Genomic DNA, 8,588 nt, shown 5'->3' on the forward strand with positions numbered 1-8,588 from the left:
TGACGGCACCAACAGCAACGTTACAGTCTTTGAAACCATGATGGAGTAGTACTCAACTCCCTACAAATCTTTCCCTCCTTTCCTGGAACATTGCGGGAGCAAAATCTAAAATTACTGATCCATCCCTTTTGATTTATCTTAAAAAGTTTGATGTGATTTACAAGAGACCTGGGCTATAGATCCAATAGATATTGATGGATTTATGACTTATACCATGCCAGCAACACATAGCGATAAAGGAGGTCGCCCTAAAGGCGGCCTCTGTATAATGGTTACCACCAAACTAAGACTACAATTGAAAAATCTACCATGTTTGCCAGGACTGGCCATGGCTCTAGTTCTTAAAACGAAGGAGTCAAGTCTGTTACTGATAAATGTCTACTTTCCCCCCATTAGACAGAAGAAACAAATTGAATCTAGATACCAATTATTAGAGGAATACATACTTAAACTATTAGCATCTCATCCAGAGGCCATAATATTAATAGCCGGCGATTTTAACGCCAGAACTGGCCGTAGTGATGAGAAACTGTATAAGCATTTCCGTCAAATTCCCCCTATGTCATACGAGAATTACAAAGTTCCTTCCCGCTCCTCGAAAGATAAAGGAGTAAATTATGCAGGTTTTTCTCTTATACAGATGACTTATAGACTGAACTTTACCCTGGTAAATGGAACTGTTGAGGGTGATTGGTCTGGTGAATATACATATCTGTCAAACGCGGGATCATCCACTATCGACTACTTTATTATTCATAGGGACTGGTTCAATATGGTAGCTTCCTGTTCTGTTGATATCCGAACAGAAAGTGACCATTTACCCCTTATATTGTCACTTATATGGGGATCACAAGAGATTCGCCCCGTAAATACCCCAACTTTAAACTGGGAACCTGTTGAGTCCATCTCTAGGGTACGTTGGACAATTAAAGTAGAAAAACACTTTAGAGAGATAATATACTCTCCATCCATGGTCCGGCTCAGAGAAACATTACTATCAGCAATACAGGGAGAGCCTACAATACAAGCTTATCAGAAGATGCTTTCTGAGGTCCAAACAAATCTGACCATGAAATCTACTCCCAGAGGGAATAAAGGTTCTAATTGTCATAAACAATGGTTTGACCAGGAGTGCCAGGCCCATAAGAATCTTCTGATCTGTAAATATAGAGAATATAGGTTTCAAAATCTGACAGAAATACCGGTGGAATATAGAGAATTAAAACAGAGTTATAAAAATCTAATTAAACGGAAAAAGTTAGAAATCCAGAAATCATACTGGCAAAAGCTGATCATGGCCTCTAGGATTAAGAACACTACACTATTCTGGAAGTTAGTTGCTAGAGGATGGCCAAATTCAATATCAAAATTGGACTCCCATATTTCAGTAAACCTATGGGAAAGTCACTTTCAAAAGATCTATGTAAGTGATCAGACTAAGACCAGTAATGTCGAAATACCGTTAAAAGACCTTCCTACCTGGCCCCCAGTGACTGAGAGTGAAGTGATCACACTAATTACTTCCCTGAAATTAGGAAAAGCCCCCGGTGCTGATAATATCACGGCTGAAATGATCAAAACTGATCCCAAGTGGTGGGCACCTATATTAGCTACACTCTTTACGAGTATAGATCAGACGACCATCATCCCTGAAGACTGGGGTTTAGCTATTATTGTTCCAATATTTAAGAGAGGAAATAGAGCTGATCCATCGAATTACAGACCCATAAGTCTGTTGAGTGTGATCAGCAAATTATATGCTAAACATCTGCTAGCAAAACTTCAATTCTGGCTTGAGCAGGAAAATATACTCGAAGATGAACAAGCTGGGTTTAGGGTAAATCGTTCTACACTTGACCACCTACTTGTTCTAAAACATCTAATAGACAAATACTCAAAGCGCCCGGGGGGGGGGTGTTATATGCAGCTTTCATAGATTTTAAATCTGCATTTGACCTTATCCCCAGAGACAAACTGTGGGCTAAATTAGAATCTGCAAATATTGATAAGAGACTGTTATTGCTTATACGTACCCTTTATTCAAATACTTACGTTCGCATCAGATATAATAGTGTTGGCAATTTAACAGGGCACATTCCAACGACAAATGGAGTAAAACAAGGCTGCATATTAGCTCCAACGCTATTCAATTTTTATGTGAATGCCTTAATTAAAAGCCTTGCAAAAATTCCTTCCCACCATCCTACGCTCTCAAATAGGCCAATTTCAACATTGTTATATGCTGATGACGCTGTGTTAGTTTCTCTTTCACCAGTCGGTCTTCGGCGTCTCCTTTCAGCTCTTAGTAATCACTGTAAGACTGAGGCATTGGTAATCAACTATGAAAAGACCAAGGTGATGGTTTTTACCAAAAAATGCACAAAACACCGATGGAATCTGGAGGGTAATGCTATAGACCAAGTAACTATCTATAAATATCTTGGCATAATATTACACTCATCAGGTACCTGGCAAGCTCAGGCCAAATGTGCGCGGATAACTGCCCAAAGAAGTGTAAATGCCCTTCTTTCTTTCTACTATACTAAGGGTGACCAACATATTCCATCAGTCTTAAAAGTATTTACCTCCAAAATTGTCGCACAACTACTATATGGTACCCAGGCTAGCGCATGTACAAACTTTTCCTTATTAGAAATAGTACAAACAAAATTTCTTAGGTCCATTTTAGGAGTTCCGTCCTGTGTATCAAATAACATCTTACGCCTGGAAGCTGGTCTTCCAACACTGGATTCACGTATATGGATCCTTAAATTAAAATTTTGGTTAAAATTAGTGTTTTTTCCGGTGGGATTGGCTCCTTTAGTACTTACTGACTCCTTCCATTCGGAGTGGAGAAATTCCCTAGTACTAAAACTTACATCTTTAGGCCTATCCCCGCCCTTTCTCCTTTCTATGGGATTCCAACAAGCTAATTTATTAATTACCAAAAGAATTTTGGATACGGAAATACAAAATCAACGCTCTTTTAGACATATTAATACAATTGGGGAACCACGTAGCTCGCCCTATATACCTGCGAATCACTTGAGGATCTTAGTGGACTATAGAATAAGAAAAGCATTCACGAAGGCCAAATACAATGTTCTACCCTCTACCTTATTAAACGGTAGATATCAAAAAATACCACTCCTAGAGCGTGTCTGCCCATGTGGCAGTGGCTCTTTAGAAAACATCGACCATGTCCTGTTAAATTGTGAGTTTTACAATGAGTTAAGACAGCGATTTATTACTCCTCTTCTCCAACGAATCCCAGGCCGAGACTCTGCATTATATACAAAATACCTTTTAGCAGATGTGGACCCTTCTGTTACATTCCCAGTTGCAAAATATTGTGCTGCAGTAATAAAGCAACGCACCTTGCTGGTCCCACATGGTGTTTTATAATTTGATAGTTTTAAAATATCTTAAATCGAACAAAATTTTGTTCATTTTAGTTAAATGTATGTATTATTGGATATTGTTTTACTGCTGGTCTTTGACCGTATTAATAAAGATTTGGATTTGGACTACCCAAAGTGAGATGGCAGCCGAGGGACTGGGTGATCCATCCTCTGGTGCCAGCCTGCTGCATTTCTATGCTGGACACACAGAGGCCCCAAACACCTACTATGCATCCAACATAGAAACTAAGTAGGCTAGTGGAGGAGGCAGCCATAAATAGTTTTGCTACCCTAATCTCAGAGCTTGGAAAAGTTACTTTTTTTAAACTGCAACTCCCATCAGCCCTAGCCAGCATGGCCACTGGATTGGGCTGATGGGAGTTGTAGTTCAAAAAAGTAACTTTTCCAAGCTCTGCCTAATCGGCCCCTTCTCTGCCAGGCCCTCTTATGTTTAAAAAGTAGGCTAGTTTTTTTAAAAAATGCAGTGGCAATTAACGTGGCACTGACAGCAAGCTTCCACAGTTTTTAGAGCATTTTGAATAAACACAGTTCTACAGACTGGAACATTTATTTCAGTTATTTCCTGAACTGACTGAAAACCAAAATTGCCAATGTTTTGAGGAGGCATGATGTAGTGGTAATAGGGGATTTCAATTACCTCAATATCTGTTAGGAGACAAATTCTACCAAGCAAGGCCCCTAGAAGAAATCCCTGCCTTGTGTTGGAGTTAACTTTCTCTTACAGAAAGTGGAGGAAGGAACAGCCTGACATCAATCCCTGGGAAAATTCTGGAGCTAATTATGAAGTACTCAGTCTAAAAGCACATTGAAAACAATGCAGTGATAACTAGAACCCAACATGCCAGACTAATCTTATCTCATTTTTTGATCGGGTAACCTCCCTGATAGACTGTGGAAATGCTGTGGATGGACATAATATATCTTGACTTCAGCAAAGCTTTTGACAATGTGCCCCATGATATTCTGTTTAGCAAGCCAGCTACATGTGGGCTGGATGGAACAACTATCAGGTGGATCCACATCTGGCTACAGAATCATACTCAAACAGTACTTATCAATGGTTCCTTCTCAAACTGGGGAAAGGTACTGAACAGGGTACCGCAGGGCTCAGTCCTGGGCCCAGTGCTTTTCAACACTTTTCTTAATCGCTTGGACGAGGAGGTGTAGGGAATGGTTATCAAATTTGCAGATGATACAAAATTGGGTGAGACAGCTAATACCCTGGAAGACAGAAAAAAAATTCAAAGGGTTCTTGGTAGGGTGGAGCATTGGGCTGAAACCAACAGAATGAAATTTAACAGAGATAAGTGCAAGTTCTACACCTAGGAAAAAGAAACCAAGTGCACAGTTATAAGATGGGGGGGTTCTTAGCTCAGCAATACTACATATGAGAAGGATCTTGGAATTGCTATTGATCACAAGCTGAATATGAGCCAACAGTGTGATGTGGCTGCAAAAAAGGCAAATGCTATTTTAGGCTGCATTAACAGAAGTATAGTTTCCAAACTGCATGAGGTACAAGTTCCCCTTTATTTGGCACTGGTTAGGCATCATCTTGAGTACTGCATCCAGTTGTGGACACCACACTAAGAAGGATGCAGACAAATTGGAACAGGTTCAGAGGAGAGGATGATCAGGGGACTGGAAAGAAAGCCCTATGAGGAGAGACTGAGAGAACTGGGCATGTTTAGCCTTGAGAAGAGAAGACTGAGGGGAGATATGATAGCACTCTTCAAGGTTGAAAGGTTGTCACACAGAGGAGGGCCAGGATCTCTTCTTGATTAACCCAGAGTGCAGGACATGGAGGCATTCAAGAGACAGCTGGACAGCCATCTGAGGTATGCTTTAAGTTGGACTCCTGCAATGAGCAGTGGGTTGGACTCTGTGACCTTATAGGCCCCTTCCAATGCCACCATTCTATAATTCATCAGCTAATAAAGGGCTGTTAAAAGTGTTACATTTTCAAAGTGCATTATCTTTTAAAATATAAGACAATATCAAGTTGATGTTCTGGATTTTTTAAAAGTTCTTGAAATACAAGTGTAATGCATGCTGTTAACCATGTTATCATTGCTTGCTGTGATGATGGGGCCCATGTATTTAGCATTCCAGTTGGAGAATATTTTTCAGTTTGAACTTCAGCAGAATTAGACAGTTCCTCCAAGAAGCTTCTGCATCCAGGTACATTATGCGTTAGAAACAATAAGATTTCTCAGGTGTTCAGCAATACACATTTGAAAAATGCAGGAAATTTTCAACATTGTGGAAAAACTGTTGCAATCTTTTTAATTTTGAAGGAGCTATTAAAAAAAACCTGGAGTATGTCACTAAGCAAATTAGACTAGCTAGCAATATCTTATTAGTATTATTATTTGATTTATATTTATTTTATTTATTAATTGCATTTGTATACTGCCCCATAGCTGAAGCTCTCTTGGGGGTTTACAATTAAAAACATTAAAAACAAATATACAAATTTAAAAACACATTTTTAAAAAGCAATTTAAAACCAGCACCTTGAATCGAGCTTGGAAACATACAGGCAGCCAATGCAAGCAGACCAGAATCGGTTTTATATATTCGAACCGTTTGGTCCCTGTAACCAATCTGGCCGCTGCATTTTGCACAAGCTGCAGCTTACGAACCGTCTTCAAAGGCAGCCCCACGTAGAGCGCATTGCAGTAATCTAACTTGGAGGCTACCAGAGCATGGACAACTGAAGCCAGGTTATCCCTGTCCAGATAGGGGCATAGCTGGGCCACCAACCAAAGATGGTAGAAGGCACTCCGTGCCACCGAGGCTACCTGAGCCTCAAGTGACAGAGATGGTCCTAGGAGAACCCCCGAGCTATGAACCTGCTCCTTCAGGGGGAGTGCAACCCTATCCAGGACAGGTTGGAGAACCACCCACTAGCAGCATCTCAGTCTTGTCTGGATTGAGCCTCAGTTTATTAGCCCTCATCCAATCCATTGTCGCAGCCAGACACTAACTAGGAATACCAACTGGACACCAGTGGACTAGCATGTCTTTATCTCCACTTCCAGTAGTCCTTCTGCTCCTGATTCTTCAGGATAAATCACTCCAATGAAGGGGTTATGAATCTCAGCTAGATGTTCTTTCAAGATGTACCTAGCAATGACAAATTTGTTTCCTTTACCTTGTCGAACTAGACTTACATCAATCTGAAGGGTGAGACAAATAGCTGTTTTCAAGATCTGAGCTTCTTTCTCTATTTCTAGTTTGCCAATGATCTGTAGCATCTCCCTGTATGCAACTGGCTTTCTGAAGCCAGAGAGCTGAAACAGAGGTTTATAAGTTGTTGAGTTGAGCATCCCTGTCAGTGATATCATTTAATGTGCTTGTATTGATTGTGCTTGCTATGTTGCTAATGAATATGCTGGCCATAAATGACCAGTGGTTGTTTTTAGTGGAGAACAGAAGTCAATACATAAAAAATAAGGTCTTTTACAACATCTGCTTGATGCTGAATCAGAGTCTTCTTGGATTGTTGTTCCTATAATTGTCTAGCTTTACTTAGTTCAGATGCAGCTTTATGTCTTTTTGATTCTAAATAACCAGTCCAAACACATTTTATAACATTAGTACTAACTATTGTTTCCCTTTAGTTTCTTCAGTTTATGTATCTGTAGCAGAAGCCAAAGTAATAATAGCTCTGTGTCTCTAAAGCATATTCTGAAGTAGTAGGTGGTTATAGATTTGGTTGATCTCTCTAATGGTTTTGACACTGGATTTTCATTAGTTGTTGCTGAAATAATGTTACATTAAATAAACACAGGTCTGTTTGTTTTTGAGATTCCTTCCATAATTTTATTTTTCCCCATTTGTTATTAATGCAATCACTCAAATCTGAACATTTCATATAAAGAACATTATTCAACACATACATGATACTTTGAGAGAGCCTATTTAAATACTGAAAACTAATTTGCGGTATAAACTCAATAAATATATAGATACACCCCATTGACTATCTGACAGAAAAGTAAATACAGTATAGAAATAACAAGATGCCTTGTAGACAGAAGTAGGGGGCAGTTAAGTCTGTGCGTATACCAGTTTAGTTACTTATTGCTTTACATTTTTGAAGTAAATTTAATTAAAATGTGACCCTTCAGTAAAGTATTTGTACAAGCCACATTTAAGTCAAAGTGGTTTTAAATTATTTATAACGAAACAAAACAAATCTTTAAAGCTAAAAAGAACCTGTAAAACTTAGAATGAAAATGGTAATTATTTGTGTGTGGTTGTGAACATAAAACTTAATGCATATGCAGTTGTAATGCCAAAACATAAACAAGGGAGGATGTTGCAGTACAAACGACAAAAGTTAGCATGTGTCCATGTGAATAAGCTTGAGTGATGCCAGGACATGTGAGATTTCTCGTGCATACACTAATTTCTTTTTTAAATCTCCCAACACATGACATGAAACAAAATAATGTCAGCTTGCATACCACATCCTTACTGACTACCCTTTAAGAAGGTCGCCCTACATGGGACAAATTTCAGATGTGCGAAAGAATCAACATTACCCCAAAAGTGAGATGAAAAATGCTATCATGTAAATTTGAATGAGATAGTGGCTTGCATTTGGTGTTTGCTAATTTGTGTTTTAATTTGATGGAAAAGAGTGACAAGGTTTTCTTGAAAAAAAGTTGTTTTTGTGGGATGAAAATAGTTTTCCTTAATGGGAATTTTAGGAGAAAAACAGAAAACATGGCCAGATTGTGGATGGATAGAGGACACCTAGTTAAAATTTCTTTTAAAAATGGCCTGGACATGGTAGTACCAATGGATGAGCGGATGTTTGTTTTCCTTTACTAGTTACCCAGATGGGTGAGGAAAGTTAAGAATGGTCACCTGTCCCAAGACTGTGGATTTTTATATACTTTGGCACAACTTGTAAAGCTTTTCATGTCATTAATGTATCAGTAAACTGACTATAATTGGTTTGACAGCTAATAAACAGCATACATGTCTGGGTAAAAATTGGCATTGGTCACATGATAGGGAATATTAGGAAAGCAATTAATAATGTTAATTAAAGATTAATTTTAAAATAGCTCAACTTTCCAAGGACCTTTCATCAGCAAAATGGTAGACAGAAATGGAAACATATAGGCCTAAGTCATATACTTACTTGGC

This window comes from Rhineura floridana, chromosome 1, assembly GCF_030035675.1.
Source record: "Rhineura floridana isolate rRhiFlo1 chromosome 1, rRhiFlo1.hap2, whole genome shotgun sequence".
NCBI classification, from domain to species: Eukaryota; Metazoa; Chordata; class Lepidosauria; order Squamata; family Rhineuridae; genus Rhineura; species Rhineura floridana.